This window comes from Diplotaxodon limnothrissa, linkage group LG16, assembly GCF_057381915.1.
Source record: "Diplotaxodon limnothrissa isolate DT_005_m linkage group LG16, D_limnothrissa_male_GT1.1, whole genome shotgun sequence".
In the NCBI taxonomy this organism is placed as follows: Eukaryota; Metazoa; Chordata; class Actinopteri; order Cichliformes; family Cichlidae; genus Diplotaxodon; species Diplotaxodon limnothrissa.
In genome coordinates, this window is record NC_140611.1 from 22,435,463 (window position 1) to 22,449,654 (window position 14,192).

The 14,192-nt window shown below is 38.4% G+C and overlaps 1 protein-coding gene across 1 annotated transcript in view; it reads left to right on the forward strand.

Moving 5' to 3' along the window:
* Positions 1-14,192, forward strand: part of hs6st3b (heparan sulfate 6-O-sulfotransferase 3b) — a 94,931-nt gene that overhangs the window by 52,478 nt on the left and 28,261 nt on the right. The window lies entirely within an intron of this gene.

Consider the following 14,192-nt stretch of genomic DNA (forward strand, 5'->3'; position numbering starts at 1 on the left):
CATTGCTCAAGGGTTACATGGTGTACATGATGTCTAAATAATCTACTCCCGAGTAAACAAGTTCCCAGCTGGATTAGTGCCTCCTGCTGAGGATTAAGCCGGCAAAGATGTCACTGGTCAGCCTCACTATTTTCACACCAAACTAGTGCAAGCTAATTTTCAACCACTCGACTCTGGTTTGCAGATTAAAACGGGGGGGAAATTGTACCCTTGAGTAACCTAAAGTGCACATTTCTTGGACGAATGCACCTGTAAAGAAGCTGCTTGGTATTCAATTCAGTTTGAATTATATAGTGCCGAATCACAACAACAGTCCCTCCAAGGCACGAAAATAGATATTTTATTTCATTTTTTTAATATCCCCGAGCAGAAGGTGCACAAACACTGTCTTGTTGTATTTATATATTACTAAATTGTTTTCCCAATTATGCTCTGCTTACAAATGTAACTGCTGTCTGGATTCTGTTCAGAGGCAAAGTTTTTTGGAACGAGTGCTGCAAGGCTGTCAGAGGGGATGGTGGGTGTTCAAGCTGTAAGATTGCCAACAGAGTTCAGTTTTCACATCCCATCTGTGGTTTGGCAACAAAGGAAACAAAAGCACTTTGATTAGGGTTCAGTAAAGACTGAGGTTTTGTTAAAAAATTAATCAACATGTTGTTTCTGAAGTTGCTGTGGACTTTTCTGTAGAAGAGCAAGCAATGATCATACAATAGTGATGTAACATATCATTGTTAAAACTACTGTACATGCGCTTATACTTGTGCACTTGTGTTTTGCTTATTTATATCACATGTTATGGGATTTTTTTTATTGCATTTACCTGAAAACTTCAGTTTCTTTGCATATTTTGAGAAACAATACCAAATATGATTAAGACGTTAAATGAAAAGCAAAAGAAACAACCCTTCTGCTTATTTTTTTTAACATTCTTGTGCTACAACTTGCTTTATTCTGTCTTCCTCAAAGCTATACTAATTATTTTGTTTCTATTTTTTGTTCTATGATGTGCCAAATATTTTCAGTTGGCAAAAGGTTTACATTGCAGGTAGGCCTGTTCAGCACCCAGACTCTTACACTGCAAAACCATGCTGCTGTAGTAGATGCAATATGTAGTTTAGCATTTTCTTGCTGAAATATGCAAGGCCTTCCCTGAGAAAAAAAACATAATCTGGATGGGAGCATATATTGCTCTAAAAGCTGTATTAACCTTTTGGTAATGGTGGTATTCTTCCAGATGTGCAAGCTGCCCAAATGGACCCCCACATCATCAGAGATGCTTTTGAACTGAGTGCTGAGCGCAAGGCAGATGGTCCCTCTCTTCTTTAGTCGAATTCAGTTTATTTCTATGACTCTCCAAATATGTCACTTAACATGTATTTTCTTATTTCCTTATTTCCTTATTATGTTAGTAAGAACAGAATTCAGCTGGAGTTACAGTACATATGGATAGGTGGCAAAATGAGGAAAAAATAATACTCAACTCCTGCAGTTAGGTCAAGAAGACGTTATGCTTTGGCTATGGGGCCTTTGGCTACAATGTTTGGGTCCACATGTCCCCTCAGACTGAGGCAGACGCAGCTAATCAGACTTCATATGCAAAAACCTCTAGGTTTTGTTTTGAATAAGCATTTTTTTAAATCAAGCTTAATGTTCAGGTTCAATAAGTTCACTTTCATTTCAATGAAAAGGTTACTAGTCGCTGTATTAAATGTCTTATTATCAAAAAAAAAAAGTAATTAATTCAAATAATTGATTTTGCAACAAATCTGATTCCCTTTTGCAGTGAAACCCACTTTTTCCTTCCTGTGCTTTTTTGCAGAAACCACTTGTAATTACGGGCCTCTTCATTACTTAGATAAACAGCCTATATTTACACATGGGTAACTTTCATACTGTTTTAATGCTTGACTTTTTCTGTAGGTATTTCCTTGTTAGTAGGCTTCCAGCTGCCACTGGAGAAGTTCTGTCCTAGTGATAGAAATATAGCTTAGCATGGCAAGTTTGGTTAGGCCAACAAAAAAATAACAATTTAACTTTTACCTGAGGTGATAGGAAAGAAAACTATTTCACACCTTAATAAGCAAAACATTTTAAGAGCAAAAAATGTGTTTCTTACCTGCATATTTTCTCCCCATGGGTGTCTGGGCCAAAAGAGTCTCTATCCCAAGTGCCTGGGGACTCTCCGGTGAACTCTTATTTTAGATTAAAGGTTGTTGGACAGGTAAGGACACCAGTTTTGACAAGACATAGAAAACAGTTGAAAAATGTAAGATAAAAGATGAAGCTGGAACATCACAAAGGATAGAAACAGAATCGTACACATGAAATAATAGAAAATAAAAGCACACTTTATAATGAAACAATAATAAACAAAATAATAAGCACCATTTGATAACAGTCTGAACAAACCTACAAATGAAACTTGACCTGGTAAATGTCACATGACCTGCTTCATGTCTTTTGATTGGTTTTGCTTTGGACATAGATGCATTTGCATATATAGGGATGTGCTGCTCAGAGGTTTTTTGCCAACAGACCATGTTGTGAAAGCGGCTCAGTGTGGGATTTAGCTGGGTTTGAGGCGAGAGCATTTGATTACCTCGTACTACGCACTGAGAGCTTTCACTTGATATCATTCTCTCATATTTCACAGAGCCTTTTGCATCTGAAGTCTTCAGTTGTTCTGTGATGAAACATTTCTATCCTGATGAGGGTGGTCTCTTGCAGAACGACCATCCCTCCCATCCATATGGTTTAATGAGTTTGAAAATGATGAAAAAACACATGCAGTGGTCTTCACAGTCAACTTACCACTTTCCGCTTACAGGACTTTTTCCCCCCCCGTTTAATTTGCCGCTTGTCTATATGTTTAAAATAGCTGTATGTACATACTATTTCTAGGAGACAGGATTCATTTGAACTTAACGTAAGGTAAAGTACTATAAGGGGTTAAAAAAAAGTCATGCTCAAGCATTAAATATGCATCCTGTCTTTCATCCTTGATCCTCAGTCTCAGTGCAGTGTAATAAAGTCAGAACAATCTTCATTTTGCCGTGATGAGCCTGAATAATTGAAACAGTAGTTATTTGTATCAATCTGGCCTCCGCTTTCTGAATTCGACCCAAGGAAATGTGCTGTGACAGATAGCTCACATCTCTTGTTAACCGATAGCGTAGCAGAGCTGCATTTCAGCATCAATAATACAGGTCTCCGAAGGCTCATTGGACTCATTAACTCTGATATTGGTATGTAATGGAAAACTGTGAGCAAAGTTTGCTGTCTCACTCTTATTTTATATACCTGCTATATTACACTGGATGGCATGCACAAAAGTTTTCAAAGTCATTCTGAAATAAACAACAGCGTGCAAGATATTTGAACTTGTTATTATCTGCATGACGAACATGTAAACATAGAAAACAGACTGAACTTTACTCAGGTTGTACATCAAACTGAAGATGGCCACAGAAGTAAAAAACTCAATGGGATCTTCTGTCAGCAGCTCTTAGAGGTATAACCTTTTCCACTAACAGTAATTTCAGAGATGAGCGTCCACCACAATATTATAGTTCTTCTCTATTTTCTTGTTCAAGTCTGTTTCATGTTCACATATAAACATGTTGCATAATTACTGGCTAGCATCTGCCTGCTGCCATATGGTTGCAACCAGTGTGTCTATACAGTAGTATTAATATTAATAATAATAACTTTATTCCAAGAAAGCATTTGGTGTGAACTATAGCCAAAAACAACGGGTGAAAGATTAAGAAAAACGTTGAAATTAATTTTAGCTTAAAAACAACCCAGATACAGCCAAGCTGAGAAATGCTCGTGTTTGGGGGCTACAGCCTCAAAAGTGTGATCACATCTGGCTTTAAATTGAGAATGTGGAACAGTTAAAAGGCCCTGCTTTGATGAACAGAGGAGGCCAACTTGTGGAATAGAGATGCTGTAAGCAGGACCCTGGTCATGTACAATAGGGCCTTGTAAGTAAGTAATACAATAATGAAATGAATTTATTTAACTGTTAATATGGGCATATTGGAGAAGAGATCTGCAAACCTAACCCCTGAGAGCTCAATAAAGATGCGAGACGTTACAGTTTTTTGCATTTCTTTGTGTTTTTCACTTGCTATCTGAGGATGTTTCGATTCCTTGTGGGAGAAAAATTGCAGGCAGTACGTTTAATTGTAATCACTGTTTAAAACCAGCAGCGTTTATGAGTCGACTAAATGAATCAGATGCATTGGGACAAAAAGGCCACGAACACAGCCAATGGTCTTTTGGAACATCTTCCCACTCTTTCTCCTCTTCATATTGACAGGAAAACTGTAAAAACTGATGTTAATCTTCTTTATTTTCCCCTTTTGACTGGAAATGCAGTACTACTCTCTCATTGCATAGATTATAACTATTGTTCAAGGACAGAGTGCACCCAGTGTACGTCACTGAGCCAGAGTGCACTGTGCACAAACTGATGGTGGTCTTTGTAGGCCATAATATGCATTAAACGTTTAGAAAATAAGAAAAAAAACAGATCCACGTGTTAGCCCTGTGACAGGCTGGTCCTATTGTAACTGGGATGGGCTCCCCCCACCCACGTGACCCTGAATTGGATAAGCGGAAGAGTATGGATAAATAAACATGAATGGACAATTCATCATTTTAAACCACATTTTTTAACAGTTGGAACAATGGGCTCCTGTCAAAGATTTGCGTCTTGGGTATGTTTCGTATTATGGTGTTATTGACTTGTGTCTGTTCGCAGGTCCATAGGGTTTTGTCTTTGTACCACCTTTTTTCTTCAAACTCCTACTAAGCCTGTTTACACAGTGTGAGTAGGTTAAAAAGTAACTGAAACACTTGTCTTGGCTCGTTCTGGTGGGTGTTTTAAAGGAAGAAGAGCTAAATCAGAAAGTGGAGCAGCTGAGGGGACCAAAGACCAGTATAAGATACAGTTAATAAGGATTATTTTCACCGTGAATGATCCAAAGCTGCTCTGCTACAGTCAAAGGAGAATATAAATATGGAAGTGTGCTCAAGAGGGCCATGTTAAAATCCATAGGCTCTGTCTTACTTCAGTGTAAATGTTGCAGTTTCAACAAAGGGTTGGCATCAAGCCGCATCAGAACCTACAGGATTGATTTCCCCACTAAAATGGTCATACACTCAAAGACTTTCTGGACCAGTCTAATGATTATTTTATCATTCACAAGCAAGCACAGTGTATTAAGATTTTAGACATGAAAGACTGTAATAAAGGCTGTTTCATCTATTCCAGATGTCTATAGAGATTACTGTAGTTATTCTGTTGGAGACATATGATGAAGGCACACATCTGTTGTTGCACACATATATCTAATGGCTAAGCACATCTATTGTTGTTGTTGTTAGTAGTTCACTGAGCGGTTGCCTGAATTCAAAGACTTTCCTAAATTTTCTAAATATGCAGAATATCCACACGTCCATGACAACCAGTGGTGAACTTAGAGCTTGACAGTAATTATTTTATGAACTCAATCAGAGAAAAATTGAGCTGGAAGTGATGTAGTTCCATTACTTTAACATCAGGGGAAATACTTTATATTTATGAGGCATTTTACTGACTTTGCATTGATTGTGCCTGTTATCAGGGCGGTCGTGGCTCAAGAGTTGGGCGTTTGTCTTGTAATCGGAAGGTTGCCGGTTCGAGCCCCGGCTCCGACAGTCTTGGTCGTTGTGTCCTTGGGCAAGACACTTCACCCATAGCCTACTGGTGGTGGTCAGAGGGCCTGCCATTTTTACCATCAGTTATCTGTGTTTCCTATCTGGTCCAAGTACTGATACCTGGATAGCTGTGTTGTTGAGAATGAGATTCTCAAACTGAAAAATAACATTGCAATAAACTCGAGGGCAACACTTGGTATGAAGGTCAATTTCTAAAGTGTGCTGCTAGAATTAAAGTAAACCAACTGCAGAAGATGAAAATTGAGCTTGGCAGCAAAGTTTGTATCAGTCTTTTTTTCTATGACATGAAACTCATCAAGTCAAAGAGCAGACCAGTAATGACAGATGATCAGCTTTTGATCTGCTTGCAAACAGCTTCTGTTTTACAGCTCCACCTTAGAAATGCCTTTTATCATATATCAGCTTTTACATTTCTGTAGATTTTCTCAGACAGGCTTGACTTGTTTCATAAGAGGTTAGACACCTTTGTGTTAAATCAAAGTTTAGATCCTTGGTGGCATCCAGAGTACATCTGACTCTCTGGGCTGTATAGATGTGTAATCATAAAACACATACGCGTCTACATGGGCTCCAGCCAACACTTAATAGTTACTAAAAGTCCTTCCACTCAGACACATTTGTCCAGGAGCAGGGTGTCAGTGTACTGCTGAAGCGGCTTGATAGTTTTCATTCCTGTGACATTTGACCAGGCTCCAACCATGTCTTTCTGCACCCTGACCTGAGCCGACAGCCTTGAAACAAACAAAACAACAACAAAAAGTAAAAAAAGACAGGCCAGTAGGTCACAACTTTGGCTTTACTTTGTTGTTGTGGCACCAGAGTAAGCTCAGTGATGGAGAGACAAACTTGATAGAGGATTTCCTCCAAGTGTTTTGAAGCTGGAAAACAACCACTGCTATAGAAATGCTTAACGGGACATTTATTTCACATAAATAACATAATAAACAACATCAATAAGTGCACTTGCAGCAGAGCAGGAGATTTTTTAAGGGAATATAAAACTTAAATAAAAGAAAAATAAGATGATGTTAAACACATAATATAGAATGAAAGTAACACAGCTGCTGCAAATGAAACAGCGGCGTGAGTGTGTGTGAGAGCGGAAACGCATCGAACGGTAGTTAAGTTAAAAGCACTCGATGAATGTGTGTGTTCAATATTTTGGCCAGTAAGACTGGACAGGATCTGTTACTTTACATTAATAAAGTTTAGCTTATTCAAAGCCAGGAAATAAAGCTGTCATGAATACCGACTGTGTGAGTTATCAGATTCATCAATATCACAACTCTATCATTATGAGAGCCCTGCGGGAGATTCTGATCAAGTATAATCCACTAAATTAATGTTTAAAAGACAGCTTTAGGTTTCCTTATTTCTACTGCAGTCCTGGTGGGTTTAACAGGCTGAGAGCAAGTATAAATTCAAATGTAGGCTTGGTAAAGTTGCAAGCAACTCACAGGAAACAAAGAATTTCTATTTATCGCTGATGCTCATCAGGGAAACACAAAGCCATTAGACTCCCATCTGAGCACAGAGGACCAAGGGATTACGCTTAGGGAGTGAGAACGTGTTGGTTGTAGCTTTGATTTCTCCAACACACAAACTGACCTGACGGCAGTGTTGTCAACATTAAAAGGCCTTTAACAAAATGAAGCATTAATTTCAGTGCAAGAACAAGATCAGAGGTGTTATTTCACACAGCAAATGCCAGACTGCAGTTTTAATGAGTGTGGCATTTGTTTAGCCACCATCTGCTAAATGAACTGATAAATAAACTGAAGCTTTTTTTGTTTTTTCTTTCAGGATTTGCACGGCACACAGTCCAAGTATCCTGTAGCATTCAGTTGTTTCAGGTGCTATTTTTCCTGTGCTTCTCTTCTCTACACCAGCCAGTTTGTGTGTTTTACCTTCTCTTTGACCTCCTTGTGCCTCAGTGGGTTTAGTTTTGTTTATACCAGAGGGTTATACTATGAAGTTCAACATAGCCAGACTTGCTTTGCCTTACCTGGCTTGATAAGACCTGAAATGCCAGTCAGAGATAAAGGGTATCGCGATGATTGCCAGTTTTCTTCGTTAACCCAGGTTCCTTCAGGCTCTGTGTGAGCTCTCATAAAAAAAAGAGGTTTTGATGCATCGTTTGACTGCAGAAAATTATGAATTGTGAATTCATAATCAGATTTTTTTCCTTTTTTGACTCAGTGCACACTTTATTTTTCCAACATGACTATAATTTTCAATTCCAGCAACATAAAACAAATTTGGCAAGCAGATTAGTATCAAACATAGAAACATTAATTTCTGCATCACCTACTGTGTGCATGAAAATTCCTGTGATTTTACAGTGCATTTTGCACTTCTGTAATATTTCAGATTGTTTTGCTTCATTAGTGAATGTAATGTGAATTTTTATCATGCTCTGGATATTGTTGGGGAAAGAATCTGTGCAAAATTTGCAGTTTTACGTTCACTGTAAGGTATACAGTGTTGGTTCCTCTAGTGACGTGAAGGTGAAACAATATTTACTTTAATGATACTGAAAGCTCTGATTTTAAGCCTAACATACCTTGCCAAGCCATCAGTTTGGTTTTGCAGTTCATCTCTCAGCTTTCATCTTTTTCTTAGGTTAGACTTGTCTCCAGTGTCTGCATTTGGATCCTCACTTGAATGAATTCATAACACTTGGCTAAACAAATTCCGACCCTTTTCTCACACTGCGATTTTTTTTTCTATCCAAGATTGGCAAAGTGTTTTCTCTGTTTGCACGTGTTTGCCTTTGTCTGTGTTTTCTAAAGCTGCACTGCGCTCAGCTCCGAGGGCATCTGTGTTAACAGATTTAATTTTTCATGTTATTTGATTTACTATTTAATTACATGCCCAATTAAAGAGGATTTGTCTGGTTTGTATTTGAAATGACTTCCTTACATCTTTATTGTTCTCGTACATATATTGGAATAGAAAGTCCATATTTGGACATTTAAAAACGCAATAAATCTGTGTGTTCTGATGAAAGTGCCTGAAAAGCATTCCCAGTTTGGCTATGTTAACGTGACAGACTGATACTAATTCCTCTCATTGACCGTGGGCGCTCATTCTCAGAGACATCTTGTGTGTTAATTATGATGTTTAGTTGAACACAGCTACTTTGTGCGAGCCCAGTATTTGTTGATGAAGGCATTTTCCAGGTATTGACTCCTAATAACACCCAGGATCTGGATGATAATGAGCAAAAATTGACTTTGGCACATATTGATTTCAGAGGCTTCATTTCACAATCGCAGACTCTTGGAAAGGCTGCCCAAGCAAGAAACCGACGGAGAAGCCATTTAAGCCTTGATACGTTTTTTTTTTTGTGTGTGTGATCAATAGAGTTTCATTTACAAACCAGTTGTTGGAACAGTTAATTTCATCATGAAAATAACATGACAAACTCCATCTCTGCAAATGAAGGTCCTCGGGCATGTTTGTTTGTAAAATAAATCTGCTAGCAGCAAGCAGAAAACAGAAAATACTTAAAAGCATCCAAACGCTAAAGCATAGTGGGTGGTATAAAGTCACAGATTACTGCTAGCAGGGAATTAAGGTTCTTATTTATTCAAGAGCAGTTTTAACTGTCTGAAACTTTTCATTTCTAATGGTAATCTGCACTATGAATTAAACAAGCGGTACTGCAGGGGACAAGACTCATTAAATATGCAGAAATGTCCCCAGGCTACTACTATTTTTTTCTTCGCTTAGGTTTTAAGACAAATACAGACTCGCTTTAAAATTACTGGTGAGACAAGTGCCGTCATACATGTTCCTACAGTGTTCCCAGAAAAAGCATCTTTGTGTGACAAAATGCAGAGGTCAACCTTAAAAGGGACCAGTTATTCTCATTACTATGCATATATTTATTCTTGCACACTACTAGAGATTATTTGCAGTTTTATTTATCTCATACTGAGCCTTGTTGAAGCTTTTCACACCATCCGCAGTCTGAAACAAGCTGTTTTAGCTGCTCTCCTTTTAAACCAGCTTTCTTCTGATTGGATCACCCTTTCAAATAGAAGCTCTGCACAGCAGATACATGTGTTATCTAGGATCCCAGAGCTGTACCGTAAATGGACTGCAGCTTAAATATCTTTAATCTTACTGCAGTACACTAATTTCTATACCTGTTTTTGTCTGTTCGCTTAGCCGACACCTCCTCCAAAAATTCTGGGAATCTTAGGCCCCTGAAGATTCTTATCTATGTCAGATATTTTGATATTTTCATGTAGCCTAGCAGCCACCTATAGCAAGAAGCTAAAATGATTTAAAAAAAAACATTTATGCATCTATAACAGCAGATAAAAGTACTGTATCATTTTTTGATTTCAACACATCTATTTTATGTCCACAAAACTTTAGTTATGTTTGATACATTAAAACCCTATAAGGTTGCCTGGCAACACCTAGCAGACTTAAATGACCAGTTTGTTTATTTGTTCTTTTGTACCTACTACACCTTCTGAAGCCATCCTACCTTTTTAATTTTAGAGCCAACAGAATGATGAGATGGTCAAACAGTACTGTACCATTAGCATGTACTAGTTGGCTACTCATTAAAGCACTAAGGGCCAGATTTACTAACATGTTGCAGTAGTGTAAACTGGGTACTGTCGTTATTTATATAGAGAGCTCAGTGAAAAGATTGCACATACAAGGTGGGAACTCATAGATTTTTTGTCTGAGCCTTTAGCATATCCATACAAGGCAGCTCCTTCCTCAAGGCACAAAATATAAGAAGGAGAATATTTAAATCAGGCGTGCAAACCAATTTTAATGTTTACGACATGCAGTTTGCCGCTAATTGCACTGATATTAAACCCAGGAAAAAGCCTGTTTTTTGCCCTTGATATTGAAATGTGCGTAGAAAACACTTTTGTAAATCACCCTTAAAGCTAACCAGACCCCTTTTTGGCGATTGCACTCACATGCTATTTTGCCGTGTTTAATAAATCATCATAAATTTATGCCCTCCTTGAATCTCTACGATTTATTAGGCTTAGTAAACTCTGATAACTAGAAGATATCCTGGGTATGTTGAGCTTACTTTGTAGTGCAGACCCTGTGTCTAAGCAATGGTGCAAATGTACAAAGACTGTTATTACTGCGCACGTCATACAGAGAAAGACACTAAAATATATTTGTTCTTATCGAATACAGCAGGACATTCAGTGGCAGTTAAACATCAGCTCACGAGGACAGTGCTGATATGCTGTTTGCTAAACGTGTACATTTATCGAGTGTGGGTGTAATATGTTTTGCCGGTTTTTGATCAAAGGAGATGAGAAAAACAGAAATGTGGACCTGGTGACAGCACCAACATTCAGAGCATTACTAAAGTTATTACAGGTCATCCTGAGGGTGAAATAAATGTCTGCACCAAATATCACAGAAATCCAATTGTTGTCGAGACACTCAAAACCACAAATGTCAACCTCGGGGTGGTGTTAGAGGAAAAGGATTCAGTTGCTGGGCACCTGTTTCAAGACAATCCTTTCAGAGCTGTTTAGATACAGGGTTTTGGTGTGGGCAGGCCATCAGATGGATAAAAATGTTCTGTTACAAGAAATTTGAAAATATCGATGATATTGAGCTCACAAAATGTTTCCATAGATAACATTTTTTTGTGCTTTCAATCAGTGTGACTGTTGTTGGTATAGGTTGAGTGAGGATTCAAAAGGATTTGATCTTAAGTAAAAATTCTTACAGATTATATTCAAACATCTACTTCTTAGCAAATATATCTTAGCGTTAACCCTGTAGATGTGGTGTGCAGTTTCTGTGTATGCATGCATGTAGATTCATTACTTGTGGACCTTTCACGCAAGAGTTTCCTAAAAAGAAAAATACACGTCCATACTGACTTCCAGGTGGAAAGCCTTTTGAGGCACTAGAGCTTAATAAGTGAAGCCTTATTCTGTTTTAGCTGTGGACGATTGACAGTAAGGTGCTCTGCGTGGTCTGCTGAACCTCAGTTGTTTTTGGTTGATGGAGTCAGTGGAGCGAAGAGAAGCTTTAAGTCTGCCTGGCCGTCAGTCTGACAATACACATCAAAGACTGTATGAATAATTGCTTAATGTGGGAGAACCACGCTCTTGGCAAACGCTGTCTTCCAGACAGGATCGAGTGTTTTCTGTCTTCCCCGCCGTCCTTTAATAATGAGAAAATTATCACACAACCGTTTTTTTCCTTCACAACTTAAGAATAATGCTGACATTGTGATTATTTTACTTGTTTTCAGAGGCCAAGTGTATCATTGAATAGATAACTGACAGCCACTGGGATCTTTGTGCTCTTTTAAATTTAGGACTTTTGCATTTAGCGATGACCTGGTGGTCTTAAGAACATCGTGGTTTCTTCTTCTTGCCCTCTGGAAACATGCTGGTATAAAATGCCGTGAAGCTCATAAAGAAAGGCATTTATCGGTTGAGTTTTCTTTTTTTCTTTTCTAATACATTTTGGGGACGATAACAAAAAATCTCTCATTTGTAGGCTTGTAGACAGACACACACTGTCACCAGCTTGATCCTCATCCCTGGCGGATATCTTCAGAAAGTCTGCCTCTGTAATGAATAATCTATTATTTTCTATTGTACATCCAAACAACTGCCGATTGTTTGATTAACCCGCTAATCTGACGAACTGAAAAAGAGTTCGTTCTCTGGAGTCTGCAAATACAACCTCTAGGTCGTTGCGTGTCACAGCATGGAAGTCTCAGCTTGTGAATCCTGTTCACACAGTGCCAGAAACAACTCAAGGGGCAGCCGGGCATTATGCCAGAACAAAGCTTTTGTAGCTTTTCTTTTTTCCCCCCCTTATTTCCTATTCAATTTTTCTATCACTCACGCCATGCTATTTTAATTAATTTCTGGAGTTGCTTTCAAAAAAGGGTCTGGTTAGGTAAAATGTTCTCTCTCAGCAGAGAGATTTTGAACATGAATTTAACACCGCTGTGCTAGTTGCAAAAAATATTATTTTAATCAGAAATACTTCAAATGAGTCTTCAGCACACAAAGGAGCTTGTAGATCTTTCATCGTTGCCTGGGACAGTAGTCTAGTTATTAGTCACACATTATCACTCTGCTTCTTTGGAGTAAAGGATGTGCGATTTCTACATTTTCATCATGGTGAAGGTCCTTCTGGAGGGCTGTGGTGCCATCATTGATGCTTTTCCAACCATACTTTGAACCCAACAAGTAACCACTGGGGCTGAAAAGTAAAGCCACTGGTGCAAAAACTGCACTTCCTCTACTGACCACTTGAGGCACCGATAACAAGACAAAACTCCCGTGTTAAAATGTCTGAGTAAGAAATAGAAAGAATTAGAAAACATCTTTGCATAATTTTGATCTTAATGAATAGTTTTCATACCGCACTGTTGATTATAATCTTTTGAACTGATTCGTACTGTGCATTTACTGATAAGTCTTATTTTTAGGGGTGTAGCTGCTTTGATTGCTAGGTGGCCCCCAGACAGGGATCTGTAGCTCATCGCTGTCTGCTTGGGTTCACTTCCACTAATTCAAGTCCCTGAAGTTTTGTTGCCTTGCGGAGCATTTTTAATGGATTTATCTGAAAAATAAAAAAATGACTCGCCATGTGGGACAGATCATCTGAGACGTTTGGGCTTCAGTTTTGTTATGTAGAAAATTCTAGTTAGTCTTTTATGGTGTCTACATGCTCATAACTTAGCACTCCACCCTCCCTCTTGTCTGAAACATGATGGAAGCCAAAAAGCTAATGTTAACAGTTTAAAAACAGAAATCCAAGAGCAACCATCTATGTCATATCCATCCTTTATATACAGTCTATGGGTTAACCACTGCATCTTAGGTTATTGTTTGTGGTGTGATGTAAAGGATGAGGAGCTCACAATTTACTTTTTTGTGTGTGATTTAATATTTAATGAAGTCCATTCCCTTCCACGAGTCTTTGTTCAGCTTCTTAAGTCTGTAGTTAGAAATATTTCACCATGAACTACACATATTTGACATGGTAACACGCTGATCCATCAAATGCCACCAGAACAGCTTCAGTGCGCCTTGAGGCAGAGGTGATTAATTGAGCTATCAGGATAAAAATCTATGATAAAAGTGATCAATCAGAGGAACTTTGCGCAGATTTTGCAGTGACTCTTTCCTCTAAAGACACCAGCGTGATACAGAATTGATTCTGCATTAGTGCTGTGCAGAGTTTTGCAGATGTATGCCTACATGTTGTCACTGTTTACCAGGCCTCAGAGGCAATCTGAAAAATATGTGAAGCAAACTGTAAAATGTTAACTGGTGGTCATTTAACATTTTGAACTCTTAAAAAACATCAAACATGTCCACTGCACCCATCATGTGTGCTTTATCTCCATCCTTTGATATGTGCTCTCTTTTTGTTGTTGTTGTTCCTCCATCCTATCTCCAATCTACCATTTCTCTCAAAAATCC